Source organism: Hylobates moloch, unplaced genomic scaffold (assembly GCF_009828535.3).
Source record: "Hylobates moloch isolate HMO894 unplaced genomic scaffold, HMol_V3 SCAFFOLD_11, whole genome shotgun sequence".
In the NCBI taxonomy this organism is placed as follows: Eukaryota; Metazoa; Chordata; class Mammalia; order Primates; family Hylobatidae; genus Hylobates; species Hylobates moloch.
The window spans coordinates 88690962-88718758 of record NW_026652286.1 but is presented as its reverse complement, the minus strand read 5'-3'; the positions used below and the strand labels follow the sequence as shown (position 1 = coordinate 88718758).

Genomic DNA, 27797 nt, shown 5'->3' with positions numbered 1-27797 from the left:
CCTTCCCTCCCTCCCTCCCTCCCTCCCTTCCTTCCTTCCTTCTTTCTTTCTTTCATGGGGTCTCACTCTGTTGCCTAGGCTGGGGTGCAATGGTGCAATCTCAGTTCACTGCACCCTCTGCCTCCCAGGTTCAAGCGATTGACTTCCCTCAGCCTCCCGAGTAGCTGGGACTACAAGCACATGCCACCATGCCTGGCTAAATTTTGTATTATTAGTAGAAACGGGGTTTCACCACGTTGGCCAGGCTGGTCTCAAACTCCTGACCTCAGATGATCCACCCGCCTAGGCCTCCCAAAGTGTTGGGATTATAGGTGTGAGCCATCATGCCTGGCCTAAAATATTTTTCTTATATTGGGTCATAGAAAAAAAAAAGCCTCTTTTTTAACCACTTTGTCTAAAACTGAAGTTGCCAAAGTGATCTTATCATTGCCCAAACCCCAGGCATATCTCAGTTCTCATCTTCTTTGATCCTTTGGTGGAATTTGATACTTTCCTCTACTTTCATCATCAAAAGATGCTTGCCTTCCCTGGCCTCTGAGCTCTCCCTTTCTCCTGGTAGTTCCATCTCTCCAACAATCCTCATTCTAGCACCTAAACATTGATATTCCCTAGAGTTCTCCAGGACCCACTTTTCTTCTTGCTCTATCCTCTCAGCATAAAAAAACAGCTTCAACCATTGTCTAAAAACCATTGATCCCTAGATCAATGTATCTAATCGTGAGTCCTCTCCCAAACTCCAGACTCATATTTTTAGCTGTCTACTGAACACCTCCCTCTTGATATCCATGAGTCTGTCAGAGTCAACATGTCCACATGAATTTATTATCATCTCTTCAAATGTCCTCTCCTTCTATGTCATTGGGGGACACCTTTGTTCACCCAGCCACCAAAGCTAATAGCCTGGGAGTCCTCCTAGAGTTCTCTCTGTCTCTCCTGCCTTGACATCCAATCAATGGCCACATCCTGTCAATTCTGCCTCTGCTATACATCTTGAAATTGTCTGCTCTGCCACTTTCTTAGTTCACAGCCTAATTATCTCTCATTGAACTACTGCCTCCATTATCCCCTCTTCTAGTCAATCTTTCGCATTGCTGCCACAATTTCAAAAATGCAAATCTGACCAGGTTGGCCCTCTCTGTAAATCATCACAGAGTTTGCGCCAGCATGGACTGACGAAGATGCATGCTTCTCAGCATTACCTGCAAGCCCCTTCATTCTTCTCACTCCTGCTTCCTTGCCTCCTCCTCTCCCTTCTCTCTCCGGTCTGCTTAGGTTCTCTTCTGTGCTGCAGTGGATATGCCAGGCTCCTTTGACCCTCCTGATGAATGCACACGCTGTTGTCTTCGCCTGAATGCTCCTCTCCTTGCTCACCGTCATCCACCTGCCAACATTCTATTTCAGGTGTAACTCTGCTGCTGCCTCCTGGAAGGTTCCTCTTCCTCAGAGTTATGTCTTGTGTAGATACTCTAGGGTGCACCTATGGCTTTAGGACATTCCCTAAGTACTTTTTGCCTCTCAGATTATGCTCGATTATAATTGATTATTTGCATTTCAGATTCCACCGCTCTACTGTGAACATCTCAAAAACTAGAATTATGACTCATCCACTTTCCTATGCCCAAGGCACCAGCATATAGTAGGTGTTCAATAATATTTGCAAAATAAATGAAGTCTCAGTTCTGCCATTTACTAGCTATTACTTTGAGCAACTCCCTTAACCTCTTAAGCTTCATTTTCTTCCTCTGTAAGTGGACAGAAACTAATGGTTATCGAGTACTTCTATGCATTGGGCCCTATATTGTATGTCTTTACATATGTTATTTAATTTTCACCACAAACCTCGGATATAGAAATGATTCCTCATCCTATAGGTAAGAAAAGGGAGAGAAATGATGCAAATTGTCCGTGGTTTGGTAGTCAGAGCCAGAATTTGAGCTTAAGTCTGTCTGATTCCACAGCTCTTTCCACTACACCAAACTGCCAATAAAATGGAGAAGAAGACTATTGACCTCACTGGGATTAAATGTGATAATGTATGTGAAAGCACTTTGTAAACTGTTAAACGCCATCAAAATGTGAGATGATATTATTGTCATTAAGATCTGCCATGGTCTGCATATCATGGTCAGAATTTTCAGTAACTGATATTGGAAATCATTCAGTTGTAGCTGGCTGCAAGGGCCTATGGGAATCAGACACCTCTCTGGGGCTATTTCCACAGCATACTTGCTCCCCTGCTTGTAGATGCAAATAAATAGCAGCAATGCAACAGGAGGCCCAGTGGAGCGCAAGGATGCAGCATGCCCAAAGAGAAATGATGATGGGTATGCTTGTCAGTTACAGGTTACAGCACCCTATGAATGTCCTGGTGACACCGTTGTGTTTTAGAATCTTCAGGCTGCTTTGTTGTTGCAACATCCCATTTAGAATCTTGGCGTGTGCTGAGGGTCGCGAACTGCACTGCTTTTAGCTGCTGCCACCAGTTTGTGAATCATCCTGTTTACAATCTTTCAGATGCTATCTGGGTGGCACGCCTGCAGAAGAGCAGTGATATATGGCATTGCTTGCGTCAGGGAGGTGACAAGGAACCACCATGGCAGGCAAGAATCACAGTCAAAACATATTGCATTTAGCTGGCCATTTAAGTCACCCAAGGCCATCAGGTAGGTCCTGATAGGACAGCTGACCAGGGGCATATGATGGTCATGGGCCACCAGAGTTACTTTCTCCTATTGAAGGCATGGGGTGGAAATGAAGCCTTGCATTTTTACTGACCGTGCAAACTGGGCAGTGGAACGTTAGCTCCTTAATTTTCTCTTTCATTGTTTGAATGCTACTTAATTCTATGTAACATCATTGGCTTGTTAATGTCTCTTGTTTTTTATTGCTGCAAAGAAACATGCTCTAACCGATCTGGACAAATCATGCACATGTCTGTAATTTAATGTCTGCTGACCCCAGTTGGAGACATTTTTCTTCGAGCATATTTTCCCTGGGTCTAGAAAACCTTTCTTGTGACTTGTGTCCCTCCAACATCCTTTTCCAAACTCAGTTTTCCTCTCAAGTTAATAAACAAACAAAAGCAAGAGAAGACTTTACAGTGATTCAACGAAAAGGCTGTGGAGAGAGATTCCCCTGGATATGGAATCAAATTTTGAAAAAGTTTGCCTTATTTCTTAGAAGCTATGAAAAGTGATTTCCTCTAATGAGCAACAACTAATTAAAGCCTGTGTGTTAAAGTAAATGCCTCCCAATTTTATCCCTTCAGAGGCAGCCTCCTCTGAACGCTCTCAGCTTTGTCCCAGAAATGGTAGCCCGTGTTCAATTTTGGAGTGCAATATGTGGGACTGAATCTGATTTAAACGTTGCCAGCTCGCTCTAGAAAATTCCTAATACACTATGAAGTGCTAAGACATTTGCAATAGTCTGGCTTCTCTAGTGCAAGTAGATACTGGCCCTTGTTCATCAACAATGTGTTTAGATATCAACTTATTTTAAATTTCTTTTGGGGCAGACACACACACATTATATATAATGCCTATATATACACACATATATACATAGAGACATTATATATTATATAATGCATATATATAATTTATATACACACACACACACACATATATATAAAATCTACCATCTTCTGGTGGAAAAAGAGGAAAGGCGGTTAATGTGTGTATATATATAATGTCTATAAATTATATATAGATGTATATGTATATGTTAGGTATATATATTATATACATAAAATGTATATATACATTTTATATATTAACACTGATGTGTATATAAAATGTATATACATTATATACACATTAATGTTAATGTGCATATGTACAATTGTGTGTGTATATATATATATACACACACACATTAACCCCCTTTCCTCTCTTTTCACCAGAAGATGGTGGATTATGGATCATCTGCAGGCCATGTAATTACCCCCTACAGAATAGTCAGAGAGAATCAGATCAAGTGATAGAATAGACTTAATCATCATCATTTTCATCCTAAGTACTTAACGTCCTGGCTTGCAGGAACTCTGTATTTACTGTGGAGGAGTGTGTACATGTGCTGCCATTTTAAAGATGGCAAGAGTGAGGCCTGAAAAATGAAGTAATTTCCATAGGCTGAGCAGTTTGTAACGGTGGGAATCGAACCTGATGCTCTTGACTCTCTGTTCCAGCACTCTACACTGGTCCAAGCTGCTTCCAAACACACTGGAGACAGTAAATATTTAGGGTTCTCTGGTCTTCTTGCCTCCATCTTTGATCATTTCTGTTGTTTTGGAGAGCTGAAGGCATCTGTAAGGAACCAAATCTTATAAACTCAGTGCCTAAGTTTTGCCCCTGAGATGCTGTAACTTACAGGTAACAGCGTTGAATTGAAACTAATAGCCCAGCATGGCTCACTGCAGTGTTCTGAACTTACCTACAGATGTGCTGTGGTGTTACTTATGGAGATGACAGATTTAGTGTAGCTCAGCTTAATAAAATAGCATTTATGGGAATATCTGCGCAATTAGAGCACACTTCAGCCACCGTGGCATCATACACATTCCCCTCTACTTGGGACACTGTTCTGTGGAGACTGACATGAGCCCTGGGCAGTTGAAGAGCATTTGGGATACAGGGAAGGTACCCTAAAAAGGATTAGGAGAAACTTCCCAGCTTTTAGGAGATAATTCTCCTTCATGCCCTATTCCACTTTTGATGGAATATCTCCATGACAAGTGCCTATGTTGCATCAGGGTGTTCTAGGTCCTGAGCAGTCTCTGGAGACAAGTAGGTACAGTTGAACTTAGCCAAGCAAACACTCATTTTTCACCTCTCTGATCCTGCACATGTTTCTTCACCTCCCTGGGCCTCCCTTTCCTTATCTCTAAAATCTGAGAGTTGGGTTAATAATCTCCAAAAGGCTAGAATTAGAAGTTTGTTTCTTCGGGGTTGTTCACTCCACAGTCTAGGGTGAAAGCAAAGTGTTCAGTCAGCATGACTTGGGGGAATCATCTCTGCATTTCACAGCTCTGAACTCCACCTAACCCCTGTCTGCCTCCCACTCCCACTAGCAGATATTACCTAGAACTGCCTGAAGTCACTGAGTTCTCAGACACAGAATGTAATAGGAGTGGGATTGTGCCCTCGAAGTCTTGTCTTTCTTGAAAATGTCTATGGTAGTTTTCTATCGGGTCTCCGTAAAATGGTCATGAGCCTAAAATTACTATTGAGGCAAATAGTTGATGGATTATTTGACTCCACTGAGTAACTTGCCAGATGGTTTTAGAGCTGTGTAGACATAGTCTCGGTCAAAACTGTTGAAAGCATTTGTGTAGGCAAGCCCAGCCTCAGTTAGTGTCACAATGACCAGCTGGGAAGTGAAAAATGTAACCAAACAATGGACTGCTTTCTTTTAATCAAGCCAAATAACCAGTTTTACTGATTTTCTTTTCCCACTGACTTAATTGTTTTTGCAACTGATGTGACTCACTTCACAGATTGTTTCCAATCATGCGGGCGCAGCCCGAGTTGCAGAGCCTTGTGGTTACTCTTCCTTCCACCCCAGTGAGGTGGGAGTCGAGAAGTCCAGTGACTCACCACAGGCTACCAGCCATGTGATGGCGCTTCATCACATCATCCTTCTGCGTGCCCAGCACTTTGCTGCGGACATGGAAATAAACAGATGCTATGAGATAGCAACACACACACACACACACACACACGCATGCACGCACACACACTATATCAAGAAAGTATGGTCAAGACGCTGTAAAACTCAAAGGGCTAGGCATCTTGAAACTTTGTAAATAGCCATTAACCCAGGACAAATTGGGCCCATTAATAAAGAAAAATGCCAATTTCATTGATTTGTCTGTCTTACAGTTCACTTGCTTCTCTTCTCTGTGTGACAAGCTCCACCTCCAATCATCCTGCACTCTCTAACAGACAGACTAGAAACTAGCACTGGCCTGAATCAGCTCTGTGGAGCCCAAACTGGAATGCATCTGATCCAACTTTGTGGAATGGGGTAGGAGTGTAGTTGGGAGCTTAACTGAGCAGATAAACTGGTCAGTAAGTCACAGAATCCATACCTAAAGGGGTCATCAATGCAATGAGCACCTGAAATGGTTATAGGCTGTGAGAGTCTGTAAGCGCCAAGACTTAGGAGAGGATGAATATAAGGAATCAAATACTGAAATGGGTGAGCAAAAGTCCTACAGTGGGTCCTACAAAATGCCTGAGACAGGCAGCTGTTGATGGTGGCTAGTTTCCTACCAGCTCCGGGGCCTCTGGCTGAGGGCAAGCCAGTCCCGAGATAGCAGAGTAGAGACATGGCACTATTATTTTGCAAAATGCTTTCTATCAAATTGTTTCTACTAAAGCTAAATATACCCATGCCCTATGATTCTGGCAATTTCACTGTTAACTATATAGAAATATATGTGTATAACCACTAAATGACCTGTTAAAGTGATTAGAACAGCATTATTCATATAACCCCAATCCAGAAACAGCCCTAATGTTTCTCAACACTGGAACCGATAATTGCGATTTACTTAGAAGTAGGATAATATGCAGCAATGAAAAAGAACTAACTGTTGCTTACAAACATATTATTAAGCAAAAAAAGAGGTAGATACAACATAATGTACTGTGTATGCGTCCATTTATATAAAGTTCCAAAACAGTCAAAATGAATCTATGGTGATTGAAGTCAAGTGATCACTTTTGGAGACAAAGGTAGAAGTTAGTGGCTGGAATGGGGTCCAGCGGAGTGCTGGGAATTTTCTATTTCTTGATCTGGGTGGGAGTTATGCTGGTGTATTTACTTTTTGTATAGATTGTAATCACATACAAATATTTATATTAATAAAAATTTTAGGCAGGTTATAAAAAGGGGGACAGGCAAAGTAGACACTGGGGTATAAAAGTCCTCGTCACCAGGTGCATTTCTCACGGGAATAAGCATGACTGCACTGACCTATTATGTAGATTTTGTCTTGCCTAGTGTCTGAGGGTGTTCAGTCTGTGTCATCATGTCAGAACTTAGCTGAAAAACTGAAGACTGAGGGGAGAACAATCTGATGTCCATGCCCTTCACCTAGAGAGGAATGCCCAGAAAGGAGTGGTTGTGGCAGGGAAGGTGAAAGTGCAAGTGCATGCTTGGGATAGTAGGGAGAGTATAAAGGGGTATGGAAGCAGGGGGAGGCAGGGACCACTGGCTTCTCACATCTGGACTCTGAAACCACCATCTGATGCAACACTTCTCAGAAGCACCCATGCTAATCACCACCAGCTGACACCCCCAGCCACATCTGCACCACCCCCAGCTAATCACTGCCCACAATTGCCTACACCTGTCTTCCCCTCCTGCCCGCCCCTGCCACCTGCCTGCCTGCCACTTTCAGTCCTCACGCTAAATCAATAACAAAGTCCTCTGAGGGCTGCCTAGCTTCTCTGTTGATGCCCCCTCCCCTTAAACCCACTTCCTCTCCTACCCTCTCCAAGCCTGATCCATCTGCCCAAGCTCAGATCTGCTTCAACAGGACTGGCAGGGTGGCTCTGGTTGCAGACAGCATGGCTCTCCCTGTCCTTAGCAGCTGCCGATGCTGCAGTTTAAGAATCACCATGTCTGGAGAAAGTCCATTAAAAGACAGTAGCAATGTATATTGTGCAGTGACCCTCTGAGCACCCAATTCCACCTTGTTAATGATCTCTTTGAAATAGCCAAGGCTATGGAGGGAGATGTGGTTCAGAGGTCCCCAGGACTGTGTTGTTAGGACACAGCTGCACTTGCTATGTTTGGGCAACACTCAGGAATCACTCTCCTGCTAATGGGGGCAGGTCCTCAGAGACCCACTCAGCCAATTAAAATACTCTTCAGGAATGTGCTGAATGTCCAGCCAATGGGCAGACCTGTGAATGTTTATCCTGGCAAGGAGAAAGCTAAAGATGTAGCCATCTATTCCACGTGGAGGAATGAATGTTCCAACGGTGAGTCTTATAGCTGTTTCTCTCCTTAGTCAGGACACTGGGGTGAAAGTGACATATTCCAAACACACCCACTGCCTTAACAGAGGTGATACACAATCCCCTGTTATCCAGCTGTGACTCTACCACTGCCCTCCCACTCAAGAAAGCAAACTGAAATGCAAGTAAAGCAAGAGAGACGTTACGATAAGCACTCTTTCGAATTTTCTCTATTTACGAAATCACCTTCTCAGGTGTGATGTTTTATTATTGGTAACAAATTACTTGCAGTGTACCTCAAAACAGATGAGGCAAACCAGTGTGTTTTGACAAGTAAGCTAAGAGCTGTTGCTAGAGAAGCGGAAACCATCAGCTAACCACACTATAAGAAATACATTGGTGGCAGGATATAAGGAAGAACTTCCAGGTAGTAAGACTTGAGCATTCAGTAATCGCTCAGCAAACATTTAATGAGTGCCTGCTTGGTGCCAGGCTCTTTCCTAGGCTTGGGGCATGATTGCTTATTGCAAGAGTAACTGGAATCTGTGAATATCTTTAAGAAAAATGCTGAAAATCATTTAAAGCAGAGATTTGACAGAAAATGGCCTGGGTTGAAGACATTCCCAAGATATTTAATTCCCATTTCCTTCCATTCCTCTCTGAGCACTTAGGGATGATTTCAGGGCTATAATCAGGTCTCGGCCGTAGAGTATGAGAGTCTAAGAAGCAGCTCTATCATGTGGTTCATAGTCTCACCTGCCTGTACCTGGTCACGAGTTCTGTGAATTCATGGGCTTTGGAGAGGGGGTGAGAAAATGGCTCTTAAACGTGATCTCTCTGTGGAGGAAGGATGCCAGTGCCCTGACCACCATGGCCTTACTAATGGGAACAGTGTTGTCAAGGGTCCTAAATTGGAAGTTAAGAGATGTAGATTCTAGCCCCACTACAGCATAATAATTTTAGGAAGACATTAAGGGTCCAAGGCCTCACACATCCACCCAACAACAAGGGGCTTCAAGCCACGATGTTGAAGTACATTGCTATTAAAACACAGACCCCTGGAAGCTGGAGAATACCATTACCCTAACTCTCCATGGGGAAATCTGACACTGTACCATTCTGTTCCATCTCATATGTTATGACAAAGTTCTGTCCATTATTTTTAAACCATGAGCATACCTCCAAGCCCACTACCCTTCTGTGATACAGTCTCTGTCCTTTCCAGACTCCCACTCCCTCACATTTAATCATCCAGTTATTTTCCCATTCCAGAACTCTCCTTAATCTCTCAGATTAAGGAGAGGAGCATGTCCTTTCTGGCCTCATTTGTCTCCCTGAGCGTGTGCCCCTGGCCAGTCATTTCACCTGCCCTCAGCCAATCTGGAAGTTCCCACTCTCCTGACCAGTGAGTCCTTTGGTGCCAGAGCCCAAACACAGTGCAGGTTCAACCTGCTGCCCTAGCAAACACTGCAGGAGAAAAAAAGTCATGGGCCCACCCACAATCCATAAGGTGAGCTGGACCACCATCTCTTTGGGAACCATTTCCTTAGCTTTAACTAATGTCCCCATCAGAGTTCTTCCAAACCATCCTCATTTTCCTCAATCTCTCCAATCTGCTGCTATCCCACACCCTTACTGTGTGAGTTGGCTAGGGCTGCTGTAACACATACTGCAGACTGAGTGCCTTAAGCAGCAGAAATTTACTTCCTCACAGTTCTAGAGGCTAGAAGTCCAAGATCAAGATGTTGGCAGAGCTCGTTTCTTCCAAGGGCTCTCTCTTTGTCTAACAGATGGCTGCCTTCTCCTAATGCATGTCTGTGTCCTAATGGCCTCTTCTTATAGGGAGTCCTATTAGATTAAAGCTCATTCGCTCATATGCCCTATTTTACCTCAATTTCCTTGTTAAAGGCTCTGTCTCCAAATACAGTCACATTCTGAAGTACTGGGGGTTAGGACTTCAACATATAAATTTGGCAGGGGAGGGATGCAGTGTAGCCCATACTATGTACCCTTAAATGACAACCTTGCTTTCTGTTTATTGGAAGACAAGAGCCATCTGATTTACCTTCCCCAGTTGCCCTGCTCTTTGCTCCAATGACTCTTTACCAAATTTTCAGATGGCCTCTCTCTTTTCCTCTCTCAACTCCAAGTTAGTTTGAGTAATAGTTTTTCTGGAAAGCTTTACTTAGCCCTTGGAGCAGAGTAAAACATTTCTTCCTCTGCAGTGTCATTGTATTTTGCTTCCAAAATAAAGAAAACTAAGCTCTCTGGAAGGCCTACTGTGTGCTCATCACTGTGCTGGGCACATTAGCACAATGTTCTTGTGTGATTGTTGTAGCAACCCAGGGGAGTGGTGGTTAAAGCTGAGAAAACTGAAGCCCTGGGAATTTACCTTCTCCTGAGACTCTTAGTCGGTATGTGGGCAGAGGCACTATTGAAAACACCACAAATGTTTCTATCCTAGAATCTAACAATTTTCTAGTGATTCTTTCTACCTCCTTCTCTCCTAGAGGGGAGTGGCCATAACTTGTCCTTTCTTTATGCAACGTGCCCTGCCACAGAGGAACCCAGCCCATGCTCGTTGAATGGGTGAATGAATGAATCTTCTTTATTAAAATTAAACTTAGGAAAGTCATGTTCTTGATCCCCTCTCCTCTGAGTCCTTCTCCAGACATTTTCCCCATTATCTTGCATCTTTAACATCTTCCTTTCCACTGACTAATTCTCTCCACCTTGCATACATCTTCTCTATTACTCTTAATACTTCTCTATGCCTTGATAACTCAAGCTATCAGACTATCACTTTACCTCTCTTTCCCCTCAATCTAATTGAGAGAGAAGCCCTTCTCTCTGGAGATGCTACTTCAGATGGTCTATTGTGAGATGTTGGTATTTTTTTAAGCCACCCAAAGAGCCAGGTTTAGGGACCTCCAATATACGCTCTGGGCCTCCACTTCTTTACCTCATTGACACTTGCAACTGGCTTTCACTGTCACCAACAAAATCGCTCTTGCAAGGTTTTCAAAGACTTTCTAAATTCCACATCCTCCTTGGGCCTCTGCAGCATTCATCTCAGATGGTCACTCTCAGGATCCCTTCACTTTTACCACAACCATCTCTCTGCCCTTCTTATTCTCCGTCTACTGCATTAGTTGCTTGTTCTTTTCCCACCTACCAGATGGAAAATTCTCCAAGGTCTGATTTTCTTCCCTTCTCTCTTTTTTCTCCATATTCTCTCCCCTAGATAATTGTATTTACTTCCCTAATTTCAATTACCTTGTCCATGTAGATAATTTAGAAATAAATATCTCAAACCCCAGCATCTCTCTAGAGTTCTGGACTCATTTACCTTTTTTTTTTTTGGGAGAGCTCCACCTGTATGTCTGTCCTGGGTTCTCCCAAAAGCAAAACTTGAGGCAAGAAATGGGTGCAGGTAGTTCATATGGGAGGTGATCCCAGCATGTAACAGTGATTGAGCAGGGAGAATTAGTCAGGAGCAGGAAGCACTGATGTGAGAAACATCATCAGGATCAGTGCTGTGGGCAATGGAGCCTCCATTCCACTGGGACCTCCTGAGAAGTTGACAGATGCTTTCAATTGTTCTTCTGAAGGACTGAAGGTGCAGCACTGATCCCATTCCCCATTAGCTGGGAGTCTCCCAGGGCATGATCTTCCCTACACTCAAGCTATTCTGTGGGCAGTCCAAGCAATCTCCTAGGTTTTGAAGAAGGTCCTAGGGCACAATGTGGAAAGAAGCACAGAGAGCCCTCAAGGTGGGATGCAGGTCAAGAGCTGGGTGATTCTGAGGCCTTGTGGGACTCTCCATTACAGCTGTGCTGCAGTCAGAGGTGGATCAAAGGGAGATTGACACCATCAGCATCCTTTCTCCCAAGTCAGCTCAACCAAATATCAAAGCACAAAGCTGCAGTGACTTCTGACTCTTCACCCCTCATCTTAGCGTGTAGTTATTAGAACCATGTCCTGTTTATTCCAATCAGACTTGCTCTCCAGCATTGTCCCCTCATGGCTTTCTCATGATTGCCTCAGCACGAGCTTTTAATTGCCATCTTCTGGACTCGTATCTATTAACTTTTATCTCTACTCTCTCTCTTGCCCCCTTCCAAACTACCTTACACATAGATGCAAGATTATTCTTCCCAAATATGTTTAAGCATCATAAACTGCTAAGAAATCTTCCATGGTTCCCAACGGATGGCCAAAATGTGTCCAACATCCTTAACCTGGCGTCTGATACCTTCTTTGTTCTGCCACTGTTTCATCAGGGCAAGAGTGTTATTCTTTTTACCCACCTACCTGTATTTTCTCTCCAGGACTTTTGACTTCTTTAACTACACTACTCTATTTTTGCATTTACATCTTTATTCTCTCCTTTCCCCCTGCATATAATTTTCTAGATGGCCCCATGCACTGAAACCATTCTAATCCCACCTGTCCTTTTAGGCCTATGTGTGTACAATATTTATCTCCTCTATGAAGCCCAAATACACATCTACTTCCTTTCTCCTGAACTCCAAATGCTTAATCTCTTCTTATCTTTTCTTCATTTATTATTATTATTATTATTAGCAACATGGTTGCGTTTGATTTGCCTTTTTCCTAGATAGAGTGTGGCTGGGTCCTTGAGGGTAGGGGTGATAGCTGCATCATCTTTGACTCTTCTGTGGCATCAAGCACAGTGTCATGCACAGTAAATGAAGGGAGAAAAGAAGGCAGGAAAGGAGGAAGAGAAGGAAAAGTAAATCTGATATCACACTGAGAAACAAGCTGCACAGAAGAACAAATACTAGAAGCCAAGTAAGGGCCAGCATATGCTAACCAACTCACCCCTCCAACAGACTCCCACCTCCTTGAAAAGGACTTTATTGTTGCTCATTATCTCACCTGCCCTTGCTGCTGAGCGCCCACCTGGAGTTAAGCACCTTCTGCCTGAGACAGCTGTTTCTGATGTCTGGGTAGAAGTTGTGTAGACTTCAGCTGGGAAGAACTGGCAGGAGGAAGGATACCCTTTCCCAGTTACAGATGGCAGAGGTGAAAAATACATAAAGAAAACATGCCAACTGTTTCCAAACCACCCTTAGGTATGTCAGCACAATGTCCACAACAACTAGGTGAGATGAAAAAAGATATAAGTCAAACATGGTTTTTACTACATAATGTTGAATACTTGGTGTCACTAAAGTTGTAGCTACCCCAGACTGTCAGATTGCCTGAATTAGCCAGTATGTTCTTTACTATATATATATGTAGAGAGAGATGGGTTTTAACCAAATCACCAGTGTCTTCCAGCACCATAGCAGGATCAATTGCTATCCATAAGTCTTCAGATATCCCAAATGACTGGTTGATTTGGTCAAACATGAGGCTCGACTCACCCATCAGTGACATGACCAACTCACCTGTGACTTTGGCTTGGTGCCGAGTCAGCCTCTGTCACAGACTAGCCACACTTAATTAAATCAGCAGTCAGAAAGATTCCATTGCTTCTCAGTTCCCTGGCCCCACGAATGGCAGAAGGCCAGAAATAGGGCCTGTGGGATTATGCATGAGCGACAGCAAAATCACAACCATCTAACTTTTCCTCCTTGCCTCATGTTTCCATTAGAATAGAGACAGGCTTTGATTTTTATTCCCTCAACATGCTTTGCTTAAAAACCAACTGGCCATAGGAAACACTAGAAAGGAGATGGCTATTAGCTTCAGGACTTCCTATTTTCCCTCTTATATCACCTTTCCTCATTTTGGATCACCCATTCCAGCCTCCTGTGCCTGAATGCAGTGTCGCCTACTCTAATGTTAATTTTACAATCATACCTCTCACTCCTTTCCTGCTCCTCTTTTCCTTCCATCCAAACTACCTACTGTGTATTATCATGCATCCATCCTTTCATTTATCAATTTAGAAGATAGACACTGAGCACCTATTACGTGCTCAGATAATGACCCATTGTGTCAGAGCTGGGATGCATATGGTAATATGCTCCTTTTGAATATAATACCTTAATATGAAAAAGTGACCCGAGGGGTTGGGATTACAGGCACTATGGCAGACCCAGAGATTGAGAGTCACTATATGAGGACAGACAGGACTTTAATGAGTTTCTGAAATCAAAAAAGCAGTTGATCTGTCCTCTGCTCCTTCTTTCTTTGGTTAGAAGCCTGGCCTTTCCCTTGCCATTCAAACAGGACTTTGTGTAACATGAAAAGGATGAAGGTTCCCATTCTCAAGGACATTATGACTGATGGAATTCCTTGACTTACTCACCATTATAAACTCGAATGAAGGACAGGACCCTACAGCAAGTGGATTGGTCTCTTCTTCCCCTTACAGGAAAAGCAAAAAGTACAGTGCTGCCCAGGCCAGCAGTCTCAGCCATAGCATCTGTTCATGGTGTCCTATCTGTCTTGGAACCCAACGAGTCCACCATGTGATTGATGGTGTTCCACTTGATAGGGAATGGAACAAGCAATGATTTGTCATTCACCATGAAGTACTGCTATTTCATCTGCTCCCATTCCCCGGGACGCAGCTCTGGCTGTTTGCTCTATGCATCAATTTATAGTTTATCCTAAGACTAATGATGTTGTGTTTATGAGGCAAGGTGGGGCTTTGTTTTTGTGTTCTACCAGCAGAGGATTACATTACTGATTGATCGCACACAGTTGTCTGAAGCAAAAACATTTTGAATTGATACCTGGATTTGAACTACAATCAGCTTCCTCGACAATTGCCTCTTGGTGCTGAATAGATCAAGGAGCTGCAGCTTTCTAATAGGGCCTCAAGGAGATTTTGACAATCCCTGTTAGAAGTGAACAGTTTATTGAGGTGTACGGGAGGCAAATAGATCATCCACAGGGCTGGCCTGTGGCTTTCAGGAGCCTGAGGACATGCTCTAAGACCCCACTATTCCAAACAGCTGAAACAGGCAGGAACAGCCGTTTGCTGGTATATGTTTAACAATCAGAGCCTAAGGGGGGTGGGGGTAGGAATAGACCTAATTTGTAGCATTACCAATTTTTCTGGTGTAAATATTCCTACCATGGCCAATTTCAAGCTACCAACGTGATGTCACTGAACACAGATTTGGGAAGGGAGGCATACCATTTGCTCTCATGAGCTGGTACACGGTAGCTCCAACACAGTACTCTAAAAGGACTAGTATTTATTTATTATATACTGTCGGGTTCTAGGAAATTTTTTTTCTGATGAGAAAATTAGGGTCCAGAGAAGGCATGTAAGTTACCCAAGATCACACAACGATAAAGTTGAGTCTTCTCATGCCATGGCTGCATTCTTTTTGTTATCTCCTGTAGTCTAGAGTGTAGAACTAGCAGGTGGTAGGGCCAGCTGGTTAACCCCAGGGTCTGATTTCAAGGCTATGCCCCTTCCGTACACCATGTTGCTGCTACAGAGAATGGTAGGATTCAGGCTGTCCACTTTTGTCTACGCTTCTGCCATTTAAGCCTGGTCAGTTCTGCTCTTGCCCAACTTGCTTTGGTGGGGAAATTCAAGTCTGCCTCTGTACTCATCTGCTAATTTCTCTCAGCCCTAGTAACTCTAAGGAAAAAGATATAAGTTTTCATGGTGGCTCCTGCCTAGAATCTGGAAAGAGACAAGATGACCCCTAGGAGATCCCAATCATAACAGTCCAAGAAGCCATTTCAACAACAAATTTGCCTGGAAATCTAAATGACTTCCCCTTGGATTTGTTTTCACCCCTTTTAATTTTCTATCCAATGTCTTTGCAAGTTCATTTCCTTCCTGAAATTCTGAAGCAAATGAGGCAGTGCTGGTGTGGGGGTGAGCACAGGGCTGGGGCAGTGACCTGCCCTGTGCTCTGTCTGGCAGACTCTGGTGCAGTGCAAAACAGCAGGGCATTAATGGCTATTAATATCCACAGAGGAAGCGCCAAAAGGCCAACCACATAATTACAATTTATTCATCATATCAACTGGTCTTCAGCTCCTTCCGGCGGCATGTCATATTGTCCTGGAGTGGGGAGTTTGGGGGCAAGGGGGGAATAAAGAGGAGGATCAGCAGCCCCTTCCCCACCACCCTCCCTCCCCTGCTGTGATGGGAATGGGGGTCAGAACGCAGGGCACTGTGGCTCTCTGAGCACAGAGGTAAACAGGAAGCTCTGGGCACGATCTGGGTGGTAGAGAGCAGTGGTCAAGGAGGGCGGCTGCCAACCAAGGGCAGCAATGCCAGGCTGTTCCACTGCTATCTCCTTTCTTAAGAATTGAGCTCCACAGCTGCAGAAGAAGTCTGTGTGGAGCAAGCAGAGAGGGGATGAGACCAGAGACTCTGTCTGCAATTCTCAGCTCCTGAGAAGTCAGTGGATTTTGGACTGCTCATGAGTCCAAGTAATTTCCTGAGGATGCGTAAAAAGGAGGTTATCCAGCCACCCTTTCTGGCACTTGCATTTCAGGTTCCTGGGGCACCCTGCTCCTTAATCCCATCCCCTGAGAATGGAGTACTTTGGTTTCTGGGGACTCCAAATCTGGACAGGGATAGTGGGGAAGAGATTAGTGTTGTGTTTTTTCTTTCCCCCTGGTACCAACTTGACTGGCAGCCTGGGCAAAGAAGAGCCCATTCTAAATGCTCCCCGGGGTCCAGAATGGAACTCATTACATCAAACCTGCTGGTAGCCAGCAGCTCTGCTTTGTGAGCTGTGAAACAAATGTTTATCCACCACTCAGTGCGGTTCAAAGCTATTTAAGGAGCTCAGGGTGTTGAGCTGCAGGCAAGAGCTATGTGTGCACGGCCAGCCCTGGCACCGAGTGCAGTGGGCAGATCTGGGGACTGCAGCCTCCAGGCTTTCCGGCTGCAGGACTCAGCTGAGGATAGAGCAGTCAGAATGAAATGGCCACTTTCTCCTCGTTGCATTTTGTCTTTCATCTCAAGCCCCTTCCTGTCCTTTCTCCCATTTCCCTTTCATTTGCCTTCCATGTTTTTATCTTTTCTCTCCTCTCTCTCTCTCCCCCTTCTGATTTTTTCTTTCTCTCTATGCCTTTCTTTTCTTTAGCCTTTATTCATTCCCCTTTATTCTTTCATTTTCTACTTCTCTTCCCTCAGATAGGCCTGTGGCTCCCTCATTATACTGTAATATGCATTATTCTCTGTCTCAGTGATGTAATCCACAAAATGCATGGAAGAATAAAATAAAGCTAAAGTCTTTACCCTCAAAAAACCACATCTAAGGAAAAGTTGGCACAGTGTGAACCTAATGTGTACTTAGGGAAGGGAGAGAGGTCAGCAACGGAGCATGCCCAGTGTAAGTTCCAGGAGCTTTTCTGGAATGACATAAGGTGCTGATAATTCCCTGTCTATACATGCCAGTGCCTCCACGCGGTAGCATCATGTGCAGTGTTTTTGTTTTTTAAAGAGCTGTGAAGATCACCAGTTATAAGTGAGAAAGCTGCGATCCACGACACTGGTTTCCCGAGTTTGGTGGAGGTGGCTATTGAACTTGTGTATGAGTCACTTCTGTTTTAAGACAAGAGGTATTTGTGAGGATACCCAGAGAGTGCAGATGAATGAGGGAAAGTGAGGTGGCAGTCACCACCAAGGGCACGACATCTACATTTTCAATGATTCCTCATTGAAATGATTCCTCATTCTTTACTTTACAACTATTATAAACTAAGTGTTATGTTCTGACTATCTACTACTGCATAACAAACCACCCAAACAGTAGCTTAAAGCAATAACTATCTTTTATTTTGCTCTTAAATCTTGGAGTTGCCTGAGCTTGGCTAGGCAGTTCTTACTTGGGAGGGTCTGTCTTATAGTTGTAGCCAGGGAGTGGCTGGGACTGAACTCATCCTTAAAGCTTCTTCAGTACATGTCTGGAGCTTGGGCTGGAAAGACACAGACAGCTAGGGCTATCGGGCATCTCACCTGTTGTCTGACGTCTCTCCAGGGTAGCCAGGGATCTCACGCAGCAGCAGAAGGCTCCAAAAGCAGGTATCCTGAGAGAAACCAGCAGAAGCCAAAGGCCTTTCCTAAGCCACCCTTGGAAATTTCATAGCATCCTGTTCACTGCATCCTAATTCTTGAAGTCTGTCACACAGTTTATCTAGGACTTTCAAGGGAGGAGACCTAGATTTTGCCTTTTGATGGAGGAGTATCAAAGAGTTTGCAGACGGGTTTTAAAACCACCACATGTTGTTAAGCTGTTTTTTACCACCCAAGGTTCAGGTAGTTATCCAGCCCTGCTGTGAAGTATTGCAGGGGTTAAACACAGATGTTGTAGCCGGACTGCTGGGCTCAAGTATCATGTTCATTGTGTATGAGCACTGTGATCTTGGGGAAGTCACTTAATACTTTGAGAATCAGTTTTCTTGTCTGTTCAATGGTGATAATATTCCTGACTCACAAGATTGTTGTAAAGATTAAATTAATATCTATTAAGTACTTAAAATAGAGTCTTACATCTTGTTGGCATTCTACAAGTATTTGCTATTATTATTTTTATTAGATTCCCGTTTTATAGATGAGAAAGCTGAGATGCAGAGAGAGAGAGTACTGATTGGCCTCTGTCACATAACTGGGATTCGAAAACAGTCCCAACAGATTCCAAAAATCTTCTCTGAGTTCCTGATAGCAGCACCTCTTCCCTCCTATACAGAACTGCTCCCAACTTTAAAATCCCTGTAAGTCTAGAATTTGGAATTTATAGGCCCCCAGGCCTTGGAAGAAGGTCCCCCAGGAGCTAAACTCTGGACTTATGATCCACCTTCACTCTAACCATTTAAGTCTAGCCACAAAGAACATGGATGGGGAAAGCAAGGTCCCTACTCTGGCCTTTTATTCACATTTCTGACCCTTAGGGGTTAAAAGGATAGAGATGTAAGAGGAGATGGCCCAAAAATAAAGAAACAGTACCTAATGACATTTGCAGGCAAAGGAAACAATACTGGATCTGACTTCAAAAGGCAGTTTTTTGAGACGTTAAGTTTTGGTCCCTGTCTCTGGAAAGAGAACTGTACTGTGTACCACATGGTTTTTACCAGGACCATGTGAGAGCCTAAGGGTGAAAGTACCTGGTAAACCACTGGGTCCTGGCCACCTGTCAGTCATGAATTGAGCCCAGCAGAGAGCAGGGTGATAGCCTTGGACAACTGCCCTGCTTAAGCTGGGACATGGTCAGAGCAGCCCTGATGTGGGGAGAGGGCTGTCCTTTGGGCTTTCGCAGCCTGGGCTGGCGTCCAGTCATGGTTTCAGATTGCCCATGGGCCTCTTTGACAGGCATGCACACCTGCGCTTTCGAAAACACACAGATGTGAATGCACGCAGTCTGCACACTGAAACGTGTCTCCCACGTGCATCTACACATGCATAAACACACACACTGTCTTTGTCTGATGTCCACCGCATGCAGAGGCGCTTCAGATAAACACCTGTTGCCTCCTAGGCCAAAATGAGGGCATGGATGCCCCCACCCTACCCTCTGAGAGCCCAACATTGCCTGAGGTCCCTGAGGCCCCTGTGGGAGGACAGACCATCTTCTTTCAGCTTCTCGAATGCACAGCTTCTTCTCAGCATCTGCTGCCATGCAGCCTCTGGCCCACACAGCCACAGGAGCCCAGCTCCTGGGTATGCTGCCATGTACTTAAACAGCCTCTTCTTGATCCCTTGTAATCTCCTGGCTTTTCCTCCTCTCTTCCTTTTTCTGCTTCTTCAGCTCCTCTTTTTCGTCCTCTGCCACTGTCTCTCCATGGAAGCCTCCATAGGGCATTCGAACCCCTCCCCAAGGCCTGAGACAGGAGCCCCTCTTGGTCCCCATGGAAGGGGGCAAGGGAGGAAAGGAGGTGGCGAGAGGGTCTCTGGAGTCTGGGGCACAAGCAAACATCTGAGCTGAAGGAGCGTCCTGCTTCCCAATTCCAAATCCTGAGATGATAAACTGAAACACCAGAAAGCACAAAGCACAGTAGTTTAAAGGCAGCAACATGCAGGGGGTGGCCTGACCTGGCTCCCTATCCTCACATAGGAGGACGGCCAGAATGGGTGGGGCTCCCAGGCACACACCCAGAGTGCTGCCTGTTCTCCACCAGGAGGAAGATTTGTTTCCCCCTAAGTGAGGCTCTGGTCCCTCTAGCAGGCACAAAGCTTAGGCTTTGCCATGGGGTGGGAGTGCGGGGAGCGGGCTGGATAAAGAGCTGATGATGTCCCTGTCCACAGAGGCATATGCATAGCCTAGAGCTGCAGGATCCTGCCTGGGGGAGCCTGAAGCCCACCACTGAGTAACATTTCAGGGTTTTCAAATCAAGTCAACCCTATGGGTTAGCTAGGCAAGGCCCACCATGCCATTTGTTAGATAAGGAAAATGAGACATAGGACTCAGAAGATTCACTACAAAGTCTTACACTGTGAGGTGGGGGGTGAATGACAATTGACTCATCATCAAACTACTCTCTACACCAACTCTTCATGGCAATTCCTTGAGCTCTTCTCCTTTCCATCCTGGGAAGTCTGCTGGTCAAGGGGCTCAGCCCATAGCTCCTAGGGGTAGAAGAGGGGATCACACTTGGCTGTTGGCTCTTCCTGAGGCCATGCCTGCAAGCCATTTTCAAGGCTCTGTTGACTTCAGCATTAATGAAATGAGCTCTTTCATCCAGGGCATATGTGTTAGTTTGTTCTCACACTGCTACAAAGACATACCAAGACTGGGTAATTTATAAAGGAAAGAGGTTTAATTGACTCACAGTTCAGTATGGCTGAGGAGGCCTCAGGAAACTTACAATCATGGCAGAAGGGGAAGGGGAAGCAAGCACTTTTTTCCACCAGGTGACAGGACAGAGAAGAGCAAAGGAGGAACTTCCAAGCACTTATAAAACCATCAGATCTTGTGAGAACTCACTGACTATCACGACAGCAGCATGGGGGAAAACTGTTCCCATGATCCAATCACCTCCCTCCCTCAACACTTGGGGATTACAATTAGAGACGAGATTTAGGTGGGGACACAGAGCCAAACCATATCAGCATGTGTTTTCTTTCCACCAAGTGTGTTGCATTCACTATCCACTTGGTCCTACCACATTTTTGTGGAACTGGTTCTATTATTATTGCTTTACTTACTATTACTATTATTTCTACAATGCTTCAATAAAAGAAGGCTCATTGAGTTTTGGGAAACTCCTCAGAGTCCTAAGAGAAGTATGTGGCTGAGTTGGGCACGGAATGATGGCCCAAAGAGGAGGAACCCCTGCACACCCAACCCAACACACACACACACACACACACACACACACACACATTGTTGTTTATGTACTTTGGTCACTCCTTGGCTTACAAGCCAATAGAACTCTCTTTGGATTTCCAGAATTTTAGAAGCTGAATTTTGTCCACAGTTGAGCCACGGCCAGCTCCTACGAAGCCACATCATTCAGGTCATGGGGCTTGAAAGGCCAGGACAAGCCACCAGTAGCCACCATCCTGCCCCTACAGCACACTTCTGCACATGCACACCACACACACATCCAACACATATTTGCTCTGGACAGGTGGAAAGGCTCTTAGCTCTCTGCTGTCTTTTTCTGTTCTGGGGAATTTGGGCCTATGAAATGGATACATGAGGAAGGCTAGAGTGTGGGGTAAGAGTAGAAACCTCTGGGAAAACGATATGCCATTTCAGCTTGGGCTTTCCTAGGAATAGCTGGTAGGGGCTTTGGATGTGAATGTGAATCATGTTTCTACTGCTCAGAACCCACTGTGGTCACTGCAGGAGTCTCCAGAAGTTGGCTTTAAGTCTCCTGAGCTCCTCTCTCATGTGCTTAAACTGTGGAAACTCTTTTAATCTCAGACAATAGAGGGAATTCCCCCTTATAAGGTCCCTGGCCGATGGTTATCCAGTCCCTGTTTAAACCCTTCTAGTAACGGGGCTTTCCCTGCCTCATTTCTGACCTATGTATGAGTAGGTATATGCTACTCTCATAACCCTGGCCAATGGTTATACAGTCCCTGTTTAAACCCTTCTAGTAATGGGGCTTTCCCTGCCTCATATCTGATATATGTATGAGTAGGCATGCATGATGAATGGCTACCAGCTGTTCCTCTGAACTTCTCATCCTGAGACACAAAGGGAATCCCCTCCAAAGTTCCCCGGCCAAAATTCTCTCCCAGCAGCCTCAGTTATGAGACATCCCACGAAGACACAGTTACAGCTCCACAAGGCTGCCTCAATGTGCAAGGGAAGGACTGGAGAGCAAGGAGAAAGAAGAGGGGGGAGGGGAAGGAAGAGGAAGCAAACCTGCCTCCCTGCCCCTCGATGTCTTTTGCAGCTGGAAAATGTCTGGGGTGTGGGGAGGGTGGGAGGTTCTGCCACAGAAGGAGGTTTTGCAGCCTCACATGATAATAAGCAAAGATGGATCATCTCCAGGTAGATCACCCCTGCCCCCAGGTTCTTCTGGGAAGTGGTACAGTGCAGTGGCTGAGTGTGGGCTTGGGAATCACATGACGCTGGCTTGGAGATCCAGCCTTGCAGCTTACTTAGTTCTATAAATTCACTGAACCTCAGTTGACTTCTCTGAAACATAGAAATAATAATACTACATTATACAGTCATTGAGGATTAAATAAGATAATTAATGTAAAGTGCCAGGCACAGGCTTGGAACATAGAAGGTGCTCCATACATAGTAATTATTATTATTAAGCCCAGAAAGCGCTGTCATTCAGGAATAAAAGACTAAAAATAATGATAATAGCTATGTGCTGTGGCTCACACCTGTAATCCCAGCACTTTGGGAGGCTGAGGCAGGAGGATCACTTGAGGCTAGGAGTTCAGGATCAGTTTGGGAAATATGGTGAGAGCCTGTCTTTATAAAAAATTTAAAAATTAGCTGGGGGTGGTGGCATATGCCTGTGGTCCCAGCTATTCAAGTGGCTGACATGGGAAGATCACTTGACCAGGGAAGGTCAAGGCTGCAGTTAGGTATGATTGTGCCACTGCACTCCAGCCTTGGCAACAGAGCAAGACTGTGTCTCAAGTAATAATAATTAATACTACTAATAGCAGCTAACATTTACAAGATGTTTATGATGTACCAAGTATTCTTCCAAGAATTGTATCTGTTAACTAATTCTAATTCTAACAACAACCTTGTGAGGCTGCTATTATTATTTCTGTCATTTTACATATGGAAAAGCTGAGGTGTAGAGAGCTTTAAAAAACCTGCTCAACTGTATACAATGGGTAGAAGGGTACGGTGGGCACTACGTACAGCTGGGCAATATTGGAAAATCCCTTCCTCTCTCTGGGTCTTAGTGACTACTTCTGTAAAGTGGGGAAATCAATCTATTAATATTTCCTGCGTTATCATGAGTATTAACTAAAATTGTGGATAAAAATGGTGAGGCATAATGTCTGGTACCTGGTAGGTGCTCAAATAAATGTGGATATCCCCTTCAGGGGGTCGTCTCTTCTTTTTCACCTTCTTGGCACTGTTTCTCCATTTCCTGCTGGAATAGAATGCTGTAAGCAGAGAGACACTGCCTTGCAAGGACTTGGAAAGACATGCGACAGGAATCCTCACCCGATCATGAACATAATGAGGGGCAGTGTGCATGTCTGAGGTGAGGCCCGGCATGCTTCATTCCTAATTGAGAGAAAGGGAAGGCTTTTATAGTTCAGAAGGCTAGGGAGGCAGGGGGATGGACTAAATGACCCCACAAAGCCCATTCCCTCCTTACTCTGTTCAAAGTGGCACTTTTTCTTCTCCCCACTCCCACCACAATCCCCACCGTGCAGGCAGCTCTATTTTATCCATGCTGGATCAGCCCTCACTGCATTCTCACCTTTACTGGAAATAAGGAATAAATAAATACAAGGTTCCTGAAACTGTCTCTCTGAAGTTTAAAACAATACAGTGCAGGCCCCCTTCACCTGCCCAGAAACCCGAGTTCTTGTCTCTCCTTGCTCCCTCCTACTCCTGCTGCTGTCTTCAGCACACATTAAGATTCCTCTCCAAGGGCTGCTGTAAAGGCAGGATGGCAGGGGCGGTGATATAATAACGGACAGCAGGACCCCTGGGCAGGAGATTCTGATAGCCCGTTCACTAAGAAAAGCTCCCAGAGAGAGCAGGGGAAGCCATTGCTTTTCCACCAGCCAGAGCCCGGCTAATTGCCACTGGGGAGAAGGGCAGAGTTCACGCAGGTAACAGGTGTGCCTTGTCTTAATGAAGACTGACTTGTTTGCCCAGAGCTGCCTGCAGAGGTAAGAGGAGGAGGAGGAGGGACGTGTGCTGCTTGGCTCCACGCTGGACTCCACCAAATTAGAGGAGCTGGTTTTGTCCCCTTTATGACCCACCCTGGGGGTGGACATCTGGGAAGAAGGGGAGATAAATAGTATCCCCAAAATAGTGCTCGCCTAAGAGAATGGTGGCAACTTGATTATTTGTGGGTGGTGTATTCACTTTGCAAGGTATCTCTGGTCTTGTTACTGTCCAGAAAAATTCAATTAGGAGATAGCAAAGACAGTGACGGGACACGGGAGGGGAGAGATGAGGAAAGGGCAGGGCGAGAGGGAGAGACCATGAGTGTGCTGTGGGAAGAGAAAGGTGGAAGAAGAGAGCTGGGGCATACACAGCTCCGAATGCAATTCAACAACAAGTATTTATTAATTGTCTATTATTTGCCTGGCACTTTACTGGGCACTGGGGACATGGGGAAGAATAAGCACAGTCCCTGCCCTAAATCTGGCAGGGGATGCTGCCATGTAAACAGACATTGCAGCACAATGCGAGGTGCTGTAGTAGAGTCTGTCGCTGCATGTACAGGGAGAAGAGAAGAGGGAGAAAGATGAAGTCAGGAGGAGTGAAAAAAAAAAAAAAAAAAAAAAACAGAAAGCCACATAGAGATCAGAGGACACTTTAAAGGAAACCATGAGGATGAATTTGAGTTTACCTGATGGGGCAGTATAGGGGCAAAGGAGGTTGAAGGGAGGACATTCCAAGAATAAAAAATCAAAGGAGCAAATGGGCATTGTATATTGAAGGCAGAGTGGGTGGTCCCTGGGGAGCGAGAGGGGAGCAGAGAGATGCCTCTGCAGAAGTCTCCTGGGACCAGAACATGAAGAACATGAACAATACCCCAAGAAGTAGGGCTTTTGTCTAGGAGACACCCAGGGTTATCAAGCAGCAGTTTTGGGTGCTCCTCTCTTATAGAATTACGCTCTCTCTCCTCTAGGGCCACAGACAATCAAGGGTGGGCAGCAGCAAGTGGGGTTTACGAGGGGCTATTCATCTTTCTTCAGCAGACTTTTGAGTACCTCTCCTTCTTCTTTCCATCTCAGCGTCACATCCTTCCAGTAAGAGACAAAATGATTTCAGATCAGGGCACAACAGATGGAGGCACGAAAGCATAGAAAGACTGGGGGCTTGCCCAGGGGTGCTCAGTGTCTGCTCTGGGTCCAGCTGCCCTGTCCCACTCCTGACTCAATTAGTCCATCATCCAGATTTAACTGATGAAAACCATTAATCACTGAACTGGTCAAGGTCGAAAGGATGAAATCCTGGAATGACCAACCAGCAATCAAAACCATGCACATCCTGGATACCTTGCCTAAAGCTCAGCACAACAATGCAAAGCGGGTATCAGTTTCCCATGAGAAAACTAAAGCTCACAGAGATTATGTAACTTATTCATCATCACAGAGCTAGTGAGAAACTGAGTTGGGATTGGAAGCCAGGTATAGTTGACACAATGGCCTGTATTCTGTTCACCATCACTTCTCAGAACAGTGAGAGTTAGGGGAAAGACGGGATGGAGACTGGGGGGAGACGGCATCTCAGAATTGATCCAGTGCCAAGGACTAGAATCTTGTTAATTCCACTCTATGATGTGTTAAAAACAAGGGGGTGGGAGAGGACAACATAGTTGTGTTAGTTTTGTGTTGCCATTTTTTAAAAATCTCTGAGATGTCCCAAAATGTTGACTTTGTAAATTTGTTCAGTGAGGAGGTGGGTAAACACAAGCATTCGGAATGTGAACAGCATCATCCAGCCAGAACGCCCAGCAGGTTTGCAGAGGTAGATGTAAAACACTGCAAACAGCATGCGGGAGCAACCAGCTCTCCCTGAGAGGGAAGTACAGCCTCAGCATGGAACTGGAAGCCCCCTAGAAGGCCATGGCATGCTGAGAGGGAGGAGAGGCACTCTGCCGGGTCTTCCAGCTATCCCTCAGGGCCCTCCCTTCAGGAGGGCAAGGCCATACAGTTCACAGCACACCCATTTCAAGCCTCAATGAGTTCAGTGAAATGCCATCTCCCCAGGTCAGCCTTTTACATTGCACCAGCCCAGTATCCCTGCTCGACTGCAAAGCATTAACTAGGGCCCTGCCTCAATCAAACATGCTGCCATGGTGTGACAGGATGCATTCTGTGTAACGAAAGGCAGAATGTCAAAGACCTGGGGAGGGAGGCTTGCATTCTGTCCAACAGTGCAATGGGAAGCTCAGGAGCTACTGAGCGCCTCGTCATTGGAAGCATCCAAGAAGACATTGGATAGGCATCTACATTGCATAGTGTACTGGAGTCACATTGGTCTGAGCTGGAATTCTGGCTCTACCATTTATTGGCTCAATTTCCTGCAGCCTCAGTTTACCCATTGGAAATGGGGGGAAATAAAGGTATCTATCTCACAGGGTTGTTGTGAGGAGAAGATCATGCATAAAAATGGCTTAGCACAGTGCTCCATAAATGAGAGAGGCAATGATGGTGAAAGTGGTGGTGATGGCGGTGGTGAGTATATAAAGAGGAAGAGGAGAGTGAACACATTCTTGACTCTGAAGGGAGTTTAATGAGGAGCAGTTGCAATGGGCCACTCTGTAGAACTTGCCATTTGGACAGCCCTGCTTCCATATGGAGAGCTAAATAGAGGAGGCTCTGGGAAAGTTATCCCACAATAAAACCCACCCAGCCGAAGCTTCCTACCTTCATTGTGAGTCAGACACATTCTGCCATGCCTAACCCTGCCTATGTTCTCTCCCAGAACTCTGGACAGAGAGATACAATTCAGCCAATTAGAACACTGCTTAATTGCTAGCATTTTGCAAACCACTGCCTTACTGGCTAGAAGGGCAATAATATCAAAAAGACCTCCTGGTGACTTCACAGTTGGGAAAAATAGATGCTCCTAAGTCATCCCTTCTACCCTCCTCTAAGTATCAAACCCCTTCCTCCCCTGGGGAAATTTCTTCTTTCATTTGCTGTAAAATGACTTCTGCTGAAGTGTGTGTTTTTGAAGTGGAAAATTGAAAGCACACGATTCATTCCAAAAGAAAACTGTTAGTTTACAGCTGAGAAATCACTTTGCTATTGGTCCAAAGGGTTGCTTCTTAGGTTTGAGGGGGGCAAATTTGTAACTCCACTTTCTCCCTCTCCAACTACAGAACTACTCCATTGACAGACCAAGAGCCAGAGAAATGAAGATCGAAATAGCACCTTTATTCCTGGTAATGTTAAATTAGAGGGTGTGGCTTTTGTCTGACCAGAATGACCTGCTACTCTACTCCTGAGCTGATCTGATCCCCCAAAACTCCAGGCTTCCCACAAATCTTACCACATGGCTGACAGCAGAGCTTGTGTGTTCTCCCAGGGCAGGCATATACCAAAAGAGAGGGAGAGGGAGGGGAAGAGAGTGAGTCATACATAAACTCAAGTGACAAATCACTCCTAGCTGGGTCAAAAAGGGAGCAGAGAGGGGCCAAGTGTGTGGGATCAGGGAAGTCCCTCTATGTGAAAACTAGAGAAGGAAGGAGATAAAAATTCCCCAGCTTTTTGTTATCTTAACCATCTGGGCTTAATGTTTA

General features: G+C 45.0%; 2 long non-coding RNA genes across 2 annotated transcripts in view; both read right to left on the bottom strand.

Moving 5' to 3' along the window:
• The window catches only part of LOC116477448 (uncharacterized), a 62071-nt gene extending 57821 nt beyond the window's left edge, over positions 1-4250 (bottom strand). The window contains exon 1 of the long non-coding RNA XR_004250460.2: positions 4161-4250. This is a non-coding gene — a long non-coding RNA (uncharacterized LOC116477448). The remainder of the gene's footprint in view (positions 1-4160) is intronic.
• A 1338-nt stretch (positions 4251-5588) lies between these two features.
• LOC131384637 (uncharacterized) lies at positions 5589-27797 on the bottom strand. The gene is made up of 3 exons (XR_009215696.1): positions 27548-27797; positions 23363-23450; positions 5589-5657 (listed from the first exon to the last, which is right to left on the bottom strand). It is a non-coding gene; the product is annotated as an uncharacterized LOC131384637 (long non-coding RNA).